This window comes from Mercurialis annua, linkage group LG2 (genome assembly GCF_937616625.2).
Source record: "Mercurialis annua linkage group LG2, ddMerAnnu1.2, whole genome shotgun sequence".
Taxonomy (NCBI): domain Eukaryota; kingdom Viridiplantae; phylum Streptophyta; class Magnoliopsida; order Malpighiales; family Euphorbiaceae; genus Mercurialis; species Mercurialis annua.
The window spans coordinates 27,774,443-27,789,551 of NC_065571.1; the positions used below are offsets into that span (position 1 = coordinate 27,774,443).

Genomic DNA, 15,109 nt, shown 5'->3' on the forward strand with positions numbered 1-15,109 from the left:
AAGCCAACATTTGTAACGTTACGAAACAAATCAAACGTCTAAAATGTTACGAAACAAATCCAAACGTTTCACCTTTTTAGCGATTTAAGCCAAACGTTTACAAACGTTACGAAATAAATGCAAACATTTCACCTTTTTAATGATATAAGCCAAATACTTAAAACGTTACCAAACCAATCAAAACGATTAAAACGTTACGATACAGAGATAGCGTCATCAGCCTCATCATTTTGCTGAGCGCAGCACGAGTACGGGTATTCATTTCTAAGAATGAAACAAAAATCTTTAATACAAATAAAAATTTAACCATATAATCACAACATGGCGAATCATCCAACAAGTAATCACCCAAGTGAAAACAATCATATAATAAGCAATAAAGCAAATAAATTCACAGGACTAACTCACGACATTCCTATAGGAGTAGGCAGAAAGTTTTGAAAACAAAAGATGACGTTTCAAAGACAAGACTCGAATCCTAATTCCGCAGTAGTTCCTAAAACAATTTAATCACTTAACATGCCAAAATAATTAACACTTAACAAATAAAAGGTCTTGGTTTCAAACCAAAGCTCTGATACCAAGTTTGTCACGACCCATTTTTGTGAATCATGACCGGCGCTAGGGTATGGGTATGGTCGTACCCAAACCCGTAGCAAGCCTTGCGGATAACAGATAAATATTAGAAACAACTATGTACCTTCATAAAACGACATGCTCGAGGCAACCGAGACTCCAACCTCGTCTAGCAGTACATATAAGCAACATATATTCAAAATATACTTAATCTCAATTTAAACTCCAACGGCATGGCAAATAATATATAATACCAAATTATTAGTGTAGTCATGCCAAAGCTGATAAAATAATAGTTAGCCTATACCAACAAATGATAGTCTAAAACAATAAGCATAAGACTAAGTCATAAATAATCTGATACTACTACTGCGGTCTAAGAGTTTAAAACAGTTCGACTCTTTTATTCTGAAAATAAAATAAAGAACCTCCGAGAATGAAGAAACGGAGATCAACCAATGCTCAAATCATAAACTTGGAAAATTTGGAAAAACAACTGGGTTAGATTTACTGATTAGAGTTTATACAACCATTTACATTTATTAACTTAAAAACCTTTAAAACATTTAATAAAACATTTTCATTATGGATTATCAATAAAACTCTAAACCACAATTCTAAATCCATTGTCGTGTCGGTGAGACGTATCTCAATAACCGATCCCCGACTATCACTTAATAAATAATGAGACCAGGAGACGTATCTTCCACCGGTGCTGTCACGATCCAATTTCATGAATCGTGACCGGCGCTAGGGTATGGGTATGGTTGTACCAAAACCCGTAGCAAGCCTTGCGGAAATCAATTAAGCATTTAAACCTGCAGAAAACTGCTCGGGGGCAACCGAGACTCCAACCTAGGTCTAGCAATTTATATTACAGTTCTAATATAAATAACTTAAATATCTTAAATATTCCACTGCATGCCTTAAATATAACAATGTCGTCATCCAGAGTAATCATGCCAAATATAAATAATCGAATATATCGACAATTCCAAAGTGTAATATCAAATGAAATAAATAAACTAGTTCTACTGCGGTCTAAGAGTTCGAAAACAGAAACTAGTTTAATAACATAAAAACCTCCGAGGAATCAAAAGAATCGGAGTGGACCAGCTTTCAAATCATAAACCTGGAAAATTTGGGAAAACAACGGGGTCAAATATACTAAGATGAGTTCGCAATACTATTTACATTTATTAAGTTTAAAACCCTTAAATCAAAACATTTTTATACTAATATAATATGATTATGGAAAACAGTATTGAAATGATCCCAGCGTAAGTATGACATAGCATACCGATAAACCCAGAGTGGACGGGAACAAATCCTCGTCATATATTTATACCAGCGTAAGTAAGACATTAGTCTGCCGATCCCGGAGTACTTACCGGTGCACACAGTCTCGATAAAAGCCTATCAAGTAGCTCGTTTCAATCCAGATCCATAATCGCTTAAAACAGTTCAAAAGTATTTATAATACTAAAATAAATTGCGGTACTTAATAAAGCGGTAAATAGCACTACAAACTCACTGCTTGCTTATCCACGTGATCTTGGCAAACAGCTAACCCTGCGTAGACTCCGAAGCACGAGCAGTCGACGGGTCTAAAATAATAAATAGGTTAATATCCGTACGACCCCTAACTCTAAGATCACTAGACACCACGTAGGACTAGCACAATTAAATAACCAGATAAATCACAGAGAAACATAATCTCGAATAAATTATATTACCGTAATTAAATCAAGCCTATTGGGTTCATATTTAAAATCACCCGAAAATATTAATTAAATAATATTTAATTAATAAATAAAATCCTTTCCTTAAATAGTGGGGTAGCCGAGTTTCTTAAAACTACCAAACTAATCCCACATGTCGGGTGATCCAAGTCTAACCCAACCCAACCATAAAACCAGAGTTATAAACCACAGTTTATAATTTAATATTTAATAAAATATTAATCGACATTAAAATAGAACTCAATAGCTTGAACCCCAAGTAATTAATTATTACCGGCAAATCTCTCAAATAATTAAATAACAAAATAAAATTAAAATATCACTTTCGCCAGCAAAGCCAAGATCTCAAATTACTAATTAAATAACAATTAATTATAATTATTAATTTAATTTTTAAATAACTCAAGTATTATTTTTAGGTCCAAAAATAAATATGACTATTTTGACAACTTTTAAATTAACTGAAATCCCCGATTCTCATTTAATATTGTCACTTATAAAATCATATATATAATCTATACTAAATATAATATTAATTTAAATTAAAATATTAATGCCTAAAGTAAATTTCAATTTATAAAATAATAATATTTAAACCGCTAAATAAATAAGTCGAAATCAATTTCATAATTTAATATTTAAAATCAATATAAAATAGTTAATTAAGTAACTTAAAGTATTAAATAAATTAGAATCAAATAACCTTGTGGCCTAAGAGAACATTTAACCAAAACTAAATCCTAGAAGCCAATCATCTATTGCCACCAAGTCATCTTCTACATTTGCAACTACATAAGCAACCCAAAATATGCAGAGAAAAGAAACGAAATGCAGAAACCAAATTTAAACAATCTTAATGATTAAACTTCATATTTCTTTATAATTCAAACTACCCAAGATATAATATCAACTCCAACAATTGCAAGAACCCGATAACCACTGAAACAAGATTAACAAAATCAAGAACTCATAAGCCGAAACCAAGAACAACGAAGAGTAATTCAAACCGAACCCTCAAAACACCAATTAACATATTCCAACTGATAAGCCCAATTATAACAGCCCTAAAACCTCAAACTCAATCAATGAAACAAAAAGATGAATGGCAGTAGTAATTCCAAAACAAAAACAGTTTATAATCAATGAAATTCAATAAGACGGCGGCGATTGATACGGGTTCGTTTACGTACCGTTTGACGAACGAAAGGTGTAGAAACGTAGATGCGTGAGTCTACTTTCACGGGAAACAAACGGAATTGATTTCGACCTCCGAACGGCTGCCAAACGAATCAAATTTCAGAAGGGTCGAATTAAAATTAAAACAGAAATTTCCAGAAAACGGTAAAACGGCGGCGATTGGTACGGGTTTGTTTACGTACCGTTTGACGAAACAAAAATTGGGATTTGTAGATACACGAGTCTTCTATCTCTGGAAGAAATCGGAACCTATTTCGGTTCAGAAACGAGAGAGCAATCAGTAATGAACGGAGATGTCGTTTTTTAACAAAACTGAAATTTAAAACTAAAAACTTACCGATGACAGTGTGAGTTTGAGTGATGATTGAGAGATGGATTCTCAATGAAAACGAGAGAGGAAAGCGGCTAGGGTTTGTGCGTAGAGTGGTGAAGATTTTTGATTTAGAAAACGGGTTTTAAAACGCAAGGAATTCCGAGAAATCAGGGGGCAAAACTGCCCCCTTGATTCCCGTTAGCAGGTCTCGTACGAGACCTGCTAACAAAGAACGGGTCTCGTACGAGACCGGGTCTCGGTTCAACGAGACCTGGTCCAACCAATTCTGGTTGGACCGAAACTCAACCCGAACCTTTTTTTTTTTAAATAAATATTTTCAAAACCCGGACTTTAATTTATCCGTTTTTAAACCCGGATTAAAATTAACCCATTTTCGAATCCAATCACAAAACGAGTCTAATTTACGTAAACTATTAAAATGTTATCGGAAAATTTTACGGGATATTACATTCTCCCGAAATTATTAAAAATTCGTCCTCGAATTTAACACAATAAACACATTGCACTTAAGATAACACAAACACAAATAAATCTTACAAAAATTTCACACAACAATTAATTTTCGTACCTCAAGGAAAAAAAAAGGATAGTCATTCCGCATATCCAACTCGGTCTCCCACGTGCACTCCTCAACAGAATGGTTCCGCCAAAGAACCTTGACCATCAGAATCTCCTTGTTCCGTAACTTACGAACCTGTGTATCAACAATCTCTACAGGCTGCTCCTCGTAAGATAACTCATGGTCAATCTCAACACTCTGCGGTACTATCACGTGAGAAGGATCAGAAATACACTTCCTCAACATGGAAATGTGAAACACTGGGTGAACCAACGACATATCTGGTGGCAATGCTAACTTGTACGCCACTGCTCCAATGCGCTCAATGATTTCATACGGACCAACATACCTCGGTGCTTTCCCCTTAACACCGAAACGCACAACGACCTTCATAGGCGAAACCCGAAGAAACACGAAATCTCCAACCCGAAACTCCATGTCTTTTCTCTTCGGATTAGCATAACTCTTATGCCGACTAAAAGCTGTCTCCAATCTCCGCTTGATCAATGGTACCTTTTCTGAGGTAATCTGAATAATCTCTACTCCCGAGAGCTTGCGCTCGCCAACCTCCTCCCAACAGATAGGAGATCGACACTTGCGCCCGTACAAAGCCTCATAAGGTGCCATCTCGATACTAGCGTGGTAACTGTTGTTGTAGGAAAACTCAATCAAAGGCAAATGAGTATCCCAGCTACCCTGAAAATCTAGAACACACATCCTGAGCATATCCTCCAAAGTCTGAATAGTCCTCTCAGACTGACCATCAGTCTGAGGATGAAAAGCAGTACTGAAATCCAATCTCGTATCTAAAGATTCCTGCATCGCCTTCCAAAACAGAGAGGTGAAAACTGAACCTCTGTCCGAAACTATCGACACTGGTACACCATGGAGACTCACAATCCGATCGATGTACAACTGTGCCAACTTCGAAGCCTGATAAGTAATCTTGATCGGTAAGAAGTGAGCTGACTTGGTCAAACGGTCAACTATCACCCAAATCGAATCATACCTCTGTCGGGTACGTGGCAAACCAACCACAAAGTCCATAGCGATTCGCTCCCATTTCCACTCTGGAATAGGTAGCGGTTGCAGATATCCAAACGGTCTCTGATGCTCTAACTTTACCTGCTGGCAAGTCAAACACTTAGACACAAACTCTGCAACATCCTTTTTCATTCCGCTCCACCAGTACGTACCCTTGAGGTCATGGTACATCTTGGTAGAACCCGGATGAACACTGTAAGTTGACTTGTGCGCTTCCTCCAGAATCTGGTCTCTCAAACCATCCGAATCCGGAACACACAGTCGAGAACTGTACCTGAGAACTCCATCCGCTAGAATAAACTCAGAATTTCCATCCAGATGGATCTCATCCATAATTCGTTTCAATTGTGGATCCTCAGCTTGTGAAGCTTTGATCCTATCAATCAACACTGGTTGCACCTGCAACTGTGCCAATAAACAACCTCTCTACGAAACCTGAAAATCCGTATCCCGAAGCTAACAGACTATGCCACTCACGAACCATGGGTCTCCTCCCAACCTCAGAAATATGGGCCAAACTGCCCGAAGACTTGCGACTCAACGCATCGGCTACCACATTAGCCTTACCCAGATGGTACTGAATAGAACAATCGTAGTCTTTCAGTAACTCCAACCATCTCCGCTGTCTCAGATTCAGCTCACGCTGATCAAAAATGTACTTCAGACTCTTATGATCAGTGAAGATCTCGCAAGTCGCACCGTACAAATAGTGCCTCCAAATCTTGAGAGCAAAAACCACAGCTGCTAACTCCAGATCATGAGTAGGATAATTCACCTCATGCTTCTTTAGCTGGCGAGAAGCATAGGCAATCACCTTACCATGTTGCATCAGAACGCAACCCAAACCGATACGGGAAGCATCATAATACACAGTGAATCCCTCGATGCCAGATGGCAAAGCCAACACAGGAGTTGTAGTCAAAATCTCTTTGAGCTTCTCAAAGCTCGCCTCGCACTTGTCAGTCCACTCAAACTTAACACCCTTCTGTGTCATTTTAGTCATCGGTGCAGATATTCTGGAAAAATCCTGCACGAACCGACGATAGTAGCCAGCTAACCCCAGAAAATTTCTGATCTCGGTAACTGACCTTGGCCTCTGCCAATCCATAACCGCCTCAATCTTCGTCGGATCAACCTTGATCCCATCCTTTGACACCACGAGTCCTAAGAAAGTAACTTGATCCAGCCAGAATTCGCACTTCGAGAACTTAGCATACAGTTGATGATCACGCAAAGTCTGTAGTATCGTTCTCAAGTGGAAAGCATGCTCCTCCTCACTCCGAGAGTAAATCAGTATGTCATCAATAAACATAATAACGAACTGATCCAGAAACGGCTTGAATACCCGGTTCATCATATCCATGAACGCTGCTGGTGCGTTAGTTAACCCAAAAGACATGACCAGAAACTCGAAATGCCCATACCGCGTTCTGAAAGCAGTCTTAGGCACATCGACGTCTCGAATCTGAAGTTGATGATAACCGGATCTCAAGTCAATCTTCGAAAAGCACTTAGCACCCTCCAACTGGTCGAACAAATCATCAATACGAGGAAGAGGATACCGGTTCTTGATCGTAACCTTGTTCAGCTGTCTGTAGTCAATACACAGCCGAAATGACCCATCCTTCTTCTTGACAAACAACACAGGAGCACCCCACGGAGAAGTACTCGGTCTGATAAAACCACTATCAAGCAATTCCTGTAACTGTTCCTTCAGCTCTTTCAGCACTGCAGGAGCCATCTGATACGGAGGTATCGAAATAGGAGCTGTTCCCGGAGCAACATCGATACAGAACTCAATGTCACGATCAGGTGGTAATCCAGGCAACTCCTCTGGAAATACATCAGTGAACTCATTCACTATCGGAACACTATGCACATCGCCACTGTCACCCTCTAAATCACGAACCAATGCTAAGAAAGCCTGGCAACCCTTGCCCATCATACGCTTGGCCTTGAGCGCCGAAATTAGATTCTTAGGTGCTTCTGTCTTTTCCCCTTGGAAGGAAAAAGGCATATCACCAGGAATCCCAAACAATACCGACTTCCCTCGACAGTCGATAGAAGCAAAATGGCGTGAAAGCCAATCCATCCCTAAGATGACATCAAAAGATAACACGTCAAGCATAATCAAATCAGCTCTAAGATCCCTACCATGTATAACCATAGAGCAAGACGGAAAGACCACGTCCACCACAACACTATCAGACAAAGGCGTAGATACAGATAAAGGCTCTAACAACCTAGATGGTGTCACACCCAACTTAGCAGCAAAACTCGAAGAAACAAAAGAGTGTGTTGCACCCGCATCAAATAAGACCAAGGCATCTACAAATGAAATGGGAATAGTACCTTGCACCACGGCGTTTTATGCACGAGCATCCTGAGGAGTCAGAGCAAATACTCTGGCCTGACCCTGTCCCTACTGCGGTGCCTGAGAAGAATTGTAACTACCCGAGCCTCTACCACCGTTCCCACGGCCACCAAAACCACGCCCTCCTGAACCACGGCCCCGCTGGCCACCAAACGAAGAGGCAGGTTGAGAATACCCTGGCGAAGGAGTGAAAACAGGTCTCTGCTGCTGAAAGAACGGCTGAGCAACACTAGCCGATGACATCTGCTGTCCAGATGACGAACACTCCCTAGCAAAGTGACCCTGCTGGCCACAAGCATAGCAACTACCTGGTGCCACTGTGCACTGTCCCGAATGTCTGCGCCTGCAGTTCTGACAAAACGGGACGCTAGAAGTACCACTGTATCCGCGATCAGATCCACGGCTACTCCCACTGTAACCAGAACTGTGAGAATACGATTGATAACCTTTTCGAACACCCCCTTTCTGACTCTTCTACTGGGAAGGCTTGTGCTGATAGCTGCTGCTACCACTCTGCTGCCCACTACTCTGAACAACACCGTTCGCCTTCTTCGTCTCATTCATTCTCCCAAAGTGCAGTAAATTTGCCTCCATCCGACGGGCACTGTCCACTACAGCAGAAAATTCCTTGGTCGTCTCAGTCAGAAGGCTAATAAAGTCAGCACCCAGACCCTTTATGTATCTGTCGTTCACCCTCTGCTGTTCAGTCTGCAGATCTGGGGCAAAGCGACTCAAATATCACAAACTCAGTAGTGTACTCATGTACTGATCTGTCTCCTCTCCTCAGAACCAGCAGTCTGAAACTGAAACCCTCTGTCACTGAGAAAGGTAAATAAAATTGCTTGAATTGTGTCACAAAATCCGCCCATGTAATAGTAGCCATAACTGCGTGAATCTCCCTGCGAAACCAGTCATTTGCAGCACCCATCAAGGACATCTCCACTAGCATAGCGGTCTGTCTCTCAGAAGCCTGTAGTCTCTGAGCATTCCGCTCAACCTCCTCCAGAAAATCTAGGGCGTCGCCGTCGCCCGCAAACTCAGTCGGCTTCAGCCTCAGATAAGCCAACACCAAGTCTCTATCAGTGATTCCAGCACCACCAACCGCAACACCACCAGCCTGTGGTACCTGTTGCTGCACAATCTGTCCCAGCATAGCATACTGGTTCTGCATGGCGATCTGTCCCGCCTGCAGTTGCACTTGATTATTATGGAGTGCAGTGATCCCAGCCAGAAATGTCGTGAAGTCAAACAGATCAATAGGAGCTTGTGGTACACCTGGTGCCTGAACGCCTGCACCACCACGTCCCCTACCTCTGCCTCCAGCAGCCTGACCTCTGCCACCCCGACCTCTTCCAGCTCGGCCTCTACCAGCCGGAACTCCACCTGCACGTCCCCTGCCAACTTGAACCTCTAGTTCATGCTGGTCAACCTCAATCGACATAGTGTCATCAGCTTTAGCCTCAGCCTGAGCTGCAGCACGCCCACGAGTGTTCATTCCTAAGAATGAAACAACAAATCTCAAACAATGCCCAAATGGCAACACCCAGAGTATAATTTAATAGTTCACAAATCAACAATTTATCCAGAGTAATAACACTAACATTCCAGAGTAAAGCAAAAATTTCGCAAATAAAACATTAGTAACACATAAGACCGACTCAAACATCCCTAAAGATGAAGGTAGAAAGTTTTGAAAACAAAAGATGACATTTTAAAAGAAAAAATTTGAATCCTAATTCCGCAGTAGATCCTATGATACAACCGTAACACTTATCATGCCTTAAAGCAATAAACACATAACATGCAAAAAATTTGGCCTTAGTTCGAAACTAAAGCTCTGATACCAACTTTGTCACGACCCAATTTCATGAATCGTGACCGGCGCTAGGGTATGGGTATGGTTGTACCAAAATCCGTAGCAAGCCTTGCGGAAATCAATTAAGCATTTAAACCTGCAGAAAACTGCTCGGGGGCAACCGAGACTCCAACCTAGGTCTAGCAATTTATATTACAATTCTAATATAAATAACTTAAATATCTTAAATATTCCACTGCATGCCTTAAATATAACAATGTCGTAATGCAGAGTAATCATGCCAAATATTAATAATCGAATATATCGACAATTCCAAAGTGTAATATCAAATGAAATAAATAAACTAGTTTTACTGCGGTCTAAGAGTTCGAAAACAGAAACTAGTTTAATAACATAAAAACCTCCGAGGAATCAAAAGAATCGGAGTGGACCAGCTTTCAAATCATAAACCTGGAAAATTTGGGAAAACAACGGGGTCAGATATAATGAGATGAGTTCGCAATACTATTTACATTTAATAAGTTTAAAACCCTTAAATCAAAACATTTTTATACTAATATAATATGATTATGGAAAACAGTATTGAAATGATCCCAGCGTAAGTATGACATAGCATACCAATAAACCCAAAGTGGACGGGAACAAATCCTCGTCATATATTTATACCAGCGTAAGCAAGACATTAGTCTGCCGATCCCGAAGTACTTACCGGTGCACACAGTCTCGATAAAAGCCTATCGAGTAGCTCGTTTCAATCCAGATTCATAATCGCTTAAAACAGTTCAAAAGCATTTATAATACTAAAATAAATTGCGGTACTTAATAAAGCGGTAAATAGCACTACAAACTCACTGCTTGCTTATCCACGTGATCTTGGCAAACAGCTAACCCTGCGTAGACTCCGAAGCACGAGCAGTCGACGGGTCTAAAATAATAAATAGGTTAATATCCGTACGACCCCTAACTCTAAGATCACTAGACACCACGTATGACTAGCACAATTAAATAACCAGATAAATCACAGAGAAACATAATCTCGAATAAATTATATTGCCGTAATTAAACCAAGCCTATTGAGTTCATATTTAAAATCACCCGAAAATATTAATTAAATAATATTTAATTAATAAATAAAATCCTTTCCTTAAATAGTGGGGTAGCCGAGTTTCTTAAAACTACTAAACTAATCCCACATGTCGGGTGATCCAAGTCTAACCCGACCCAACCATAAAACCAGAGTTATAAACCACAGTTTATAATTTAATATTTAATAAAATATTAATCGACATTAAAATAGAACTCAATAGCTTGTACCCCAAGTAATTAATTATTACCGGCAAATCTCTCAAATAATTAAATAACAAAATAAAATTAAAATATCACTTTAGCCAGCAAAGCCAAGATCACAAATTACTAATTAAATAACAATTAATTATAATTATTAATTTAATTTTTAAATAACTCAAATATTATTTTTAGGTCCAAAAATAAATATGACTATTTTGACAACTTTTAAATTAACTGAAATCCCCGATTCTCATTTAATATTGTCACTTATAAAATCATATATATAATCTATAATAAATATAATATTAATTTAAATTAAAATATTAATGCCTAAAGTAAATTTCAATTTATAAAATAATAATATTTAAACCGCTAAATAAATAAGTCGAAATCAATTTCATAATTTAATATTTAAAATCAATATAAAATAGTTAATTAAGTAACTTAAAGTATTAAATAAATTAGAATCAAATAACCTAGTGGCCTAAGAGAACATTTAATCAAAACTAAATCCTAGAAGCCAATCATCTATTGCCACCAAGTCATCTTCTACATTTGCAACTACATAAGCAACCCAAAATATGCAGAGAAAAGAAACGAAATGCAGAAACCAAATTTAAACAATCTTAATAATTAAACTTCATATTTCTTTTATAATTCAAACTACCCAAGATATAATATCAACTCCAACAATTGCAAGAACCCGATAACCACTGAAACAAGATTAACAAAATCAAGAACTCATAAGCCGAAACCAAGAACAACGAATAGTAATTCAAACCGAACCCTCAAAACACCAATTAACATATTCCAACTGATAAGCCCAATTATAACAGCCCTAAAACCTCAAACTCAATCAATGAAACAAAAAGATGAATGGCAGTAGTAATTCCAAAACAAAAACAGTTTATAATCAATGAAATTCAATAAGACGGCGGCGATTGATACGGGAAACAAACGGAATTGATTTCGACCTCCGAACGGCTGCCAAACGAATCAAATTTCAGAAGGGTCGAATTAAAATTAAAACAGAAATTTCCAGAAAACGGTAAAACGGCGGCTATTGGTACGGGTTCGTTTACGTACCGTTTGACGAAACAAAAATTGAGATTTGTAGATACACGAGTCTTCTATCTCTGGAAGGAAGCGGAACCTATTTCGGTTCAGAAACGAGAGAGCAATCAGTGATGAACGGAGATGTCGTTTTTTAACAAAACTGAAATTTAAAACTAAAAACTTACCGATGACAGTGTGAGTTTGAGTGATGATTGAGAGATGGATTCTCAACGAAAACGAGAGAGGAAAGCGGCTAGGGTTTGTGCGTAGAGTGGTGAAGATTTTTGATTTAGAAAACGGGTTTTAAAACGCAAGGAATTCCGAGAAATCAGGGGGCAAAATTGCACCCTTGATTCCCGTTAGCAGGTCTCGTACGAGATCTGCTAACAAAGAACAGGTCTCGTACGAGACCAGGTCTCGGTTCAACGAGACCTGGTCCAACCAATTCTGGTTGGACCGAAACTCAACCCGAACCTTTTTTTTTAAAATAAATATTTTCAAAACCCGGAATTTAATTTATCCGTTTTTAAACCCGGATTAAAATTAACCCATTTTCGAATCCAATCACAAAACGAGTCTAATTTACGTAAACTATTAAAATGTTATCGGAAAATTTTACGGGATATTACAGGTGCCCTCACTAAGGTGAGACGTATCTCAAACCTACCTCAATACAATAATCATTACCGGTGCGCACTCAGTCCCGATGATGCCCATCGAGTAGCACGTTCCAAATAAAATCCACAATGCCGAAAAATAGTTCAAAAGCTGCTTATAAACACACACACACACACACACACACACACACACACACACACACATATATATATATATATATATATATATATAAAATATAACATTTGCTTAATAAAGAGGTAAATAGAGATATAAACTCACTGCTTGCTAAATCCACGTGATCCTGACAAGCACCTAACTCTGGTTCGCCTCTGAAGTACGAACAGTCGACAGGTCTAAATAAAATATTAAAATTATAATTAAAATCAGACCCTAACTTTAAGGAGTACTAGACACCACATAGGACTAGCACAACACATTACCAAGCCGCATTTAATAAACACTTATATTAAATGCATTCCAAATATAACCCAAGTTATATAGTACAAATCATATAAACATATTTAGAATGATTCGTAAAATAATTTAAATAAACCAAAGTTAAAATCCATATCAGTGAGTCTGCCGAGTTATTTAAAACTACCAAACTTCTTCTTACTTGTTGGGCGACCACAATCTAACCCAAACCAAAACTTTATTAAATTTATAAACCCGAGTTTATAAATTCAAAAACTTAATAAATTAACTATTCATTTTAAAAAAAAAATAGAATTCAATATCTTCTTACTTGTTGGGCGACCACAATCTAACCCAAACCAAAACTTTATTAAATTTATAAACCCGAGTTTATAAATTCAAAAACTTAATAAATTAACTATCCATTTTTTTTAAAAATAGAATTCAATATCTTCAAATCCAAGTAACCCAAGTTACAATCAAAACTTAACCATTTTAAGTTTAATAAAGTTTAATGACTAAACTGCACTTTAGTCAATTTGATTTTTGAAATCAAATTTAATTACTCATTTTCAATTTACTAAATTATAACTCAAAACAAGGATCCAAAAGATAAAACTTAACTTAAATAAGTTTTTAGAAACTTTAGGGGCTAAATTGCAATTTAATCAAATTGGCATATTAGCCAAAATTGAATATAATTACCCGAGTAATTATAACTTAAATTGTAAAATACTTATCATTTACACTTTACTAGTTTATAAGTCAAATTCAAATTTAAAAGTTATAAATGAAACAATAACATTAAATAAATGACTAGAGGGATTATTAGGTTAAGGCAAAACAAAAGTGACAATCACAATAGCCATATAACCATCTCTAACAATTCACATAACCATTCATGTTGCTACTGTTACGAATACAGTAACCCTCCTATACCAATTTCAAGTTATAGCAACGGCGATCTTCGACGACCTCAAGCATGAAAACATCATTCAATGCTAAACAATATAACCTCAAGCATGAAAATGAAAGCATAACAATCTAACATTCAAAGAACAATGGCAGAAGCGATGAATTTGAGCCAAACGATCAATAATGAATAAGTAAGTCGATAGCACACAACAATGAGATTCTAGCGACAACATAGGACACCCTAGAATCCATGAATCCATCGGCATGAAAAGCAAGAAGCAAGACAGTCGTCATAGACAATGAAAACAAGGAATCATAACGGCAATAAACGGAGGGATTCTTACGTACCGTATATGATTTCGAAGCGTTAGGATTCAAGAGATCGATGAATAATGAGGAACCATTGAAAGAAAACTCAGATTAATGCTAAAACAAACGAGATATAATCATGAACGATAATTACGATATCGAAACGAACAACAAGTTAAATGTGATCTTACCAAATTCAAGTGAAAGAGAGGATGAATGGTTGATGAGATTTCAGTTTTGCTAAGGGAGATGGAGGCTGAGTTTTTGTTTAAAAGAATGAAATATTTAGGTTTGAGAAATAAAAAAACGTGATTGCAGCGTTTTTAAAGGGGGAGGGAATGGTTCAAATTGTATGTATATAAGGAAAACATAAGTTTCATGTCATTACTGCAACTCATTATGAAGGATTGCATGGGCTTTTGGCCAAGGATATTGAATGGCCCAACATTCACGTGGAAAATAAATAGGAGGAGAGCATGCATGGGCTTTATCATGCTAAGAAGAAGAATGGCCAACGTTGTATTGCATGGCATTCAAGATTTATATTTCATAAAATTTCTTTTTTCTTTTTTCTTTTTCCTTTTTTTTTCTTTTTCTTTTAAAATCTAATAATAGACACTAAACACGAATCAAACCACGATCCAATCAACGAGTGACTAAAATTAAATTAAATAATAATAATAATAATAATAATAATAATAATAATAATAATAATAATAATAATAAATTACTTAAAACTTGACGGAATGCAAAAATTTATAATAAAAATACAAAAAAAGTAATTTAAAAATACGGGATATTACATTCTCCCCAACTTATTAAAAATTCGTCCTCGAATTTAGAACGCAAAACTCAAAGCATAACAACA

General features: G+C 37.4%; 2 long non-coding RNA genes across 3 annotated transcripts; both read right to left on the bottom strand.

Annotated features, from left to right (window-relative positions):
- Positions 1-1,334: 1,334 nt before the first annotated feature.
- On the bottom strand, positions 1,335-4,828 carry LOC126667316 (uncharacterized). Its single transcript, XR_007638147.2, has 4 exons — positions 3,698-4,828; positions 3,509-3,595; positions 2,111-2,183; positions 1,335-1,708 (listed from the first exon to the last, which is right to left on the bottom strand). It is a non-coding gene; the product is annotated as an uncharacterized LOC126667316 (long non-coding RNA).
- A 4,462-nt stretch (positions 4,829-9,290) lies between these two features.
- Positions 9,291-14,777, bottom strand: LOC126667315 (uncharacterized). Of its 2 annotated transcripts, XR_008790185.1 has the most exons (4): positions 14,433-14,777; positions 14,281-14,358; positions 10,495-10,567; positions 9,291-10,092 (listed from the first exon to the last, which is right to left on the bottom strand). It is a non-coding gene; the product is annotated as an uncharacterized LOC126667315 (long non-coding RNA). The 2 variants fall into 2 exon arrangements; XR_008790184.1 differs by lacking the exons at positions 9,291-10,092; positions 10,495-10,567 and adding an exon at positions 12,850-12,956.
- Between the last annotated feature and the right edge of the window lie 332 nt (positions 14,778-15,109).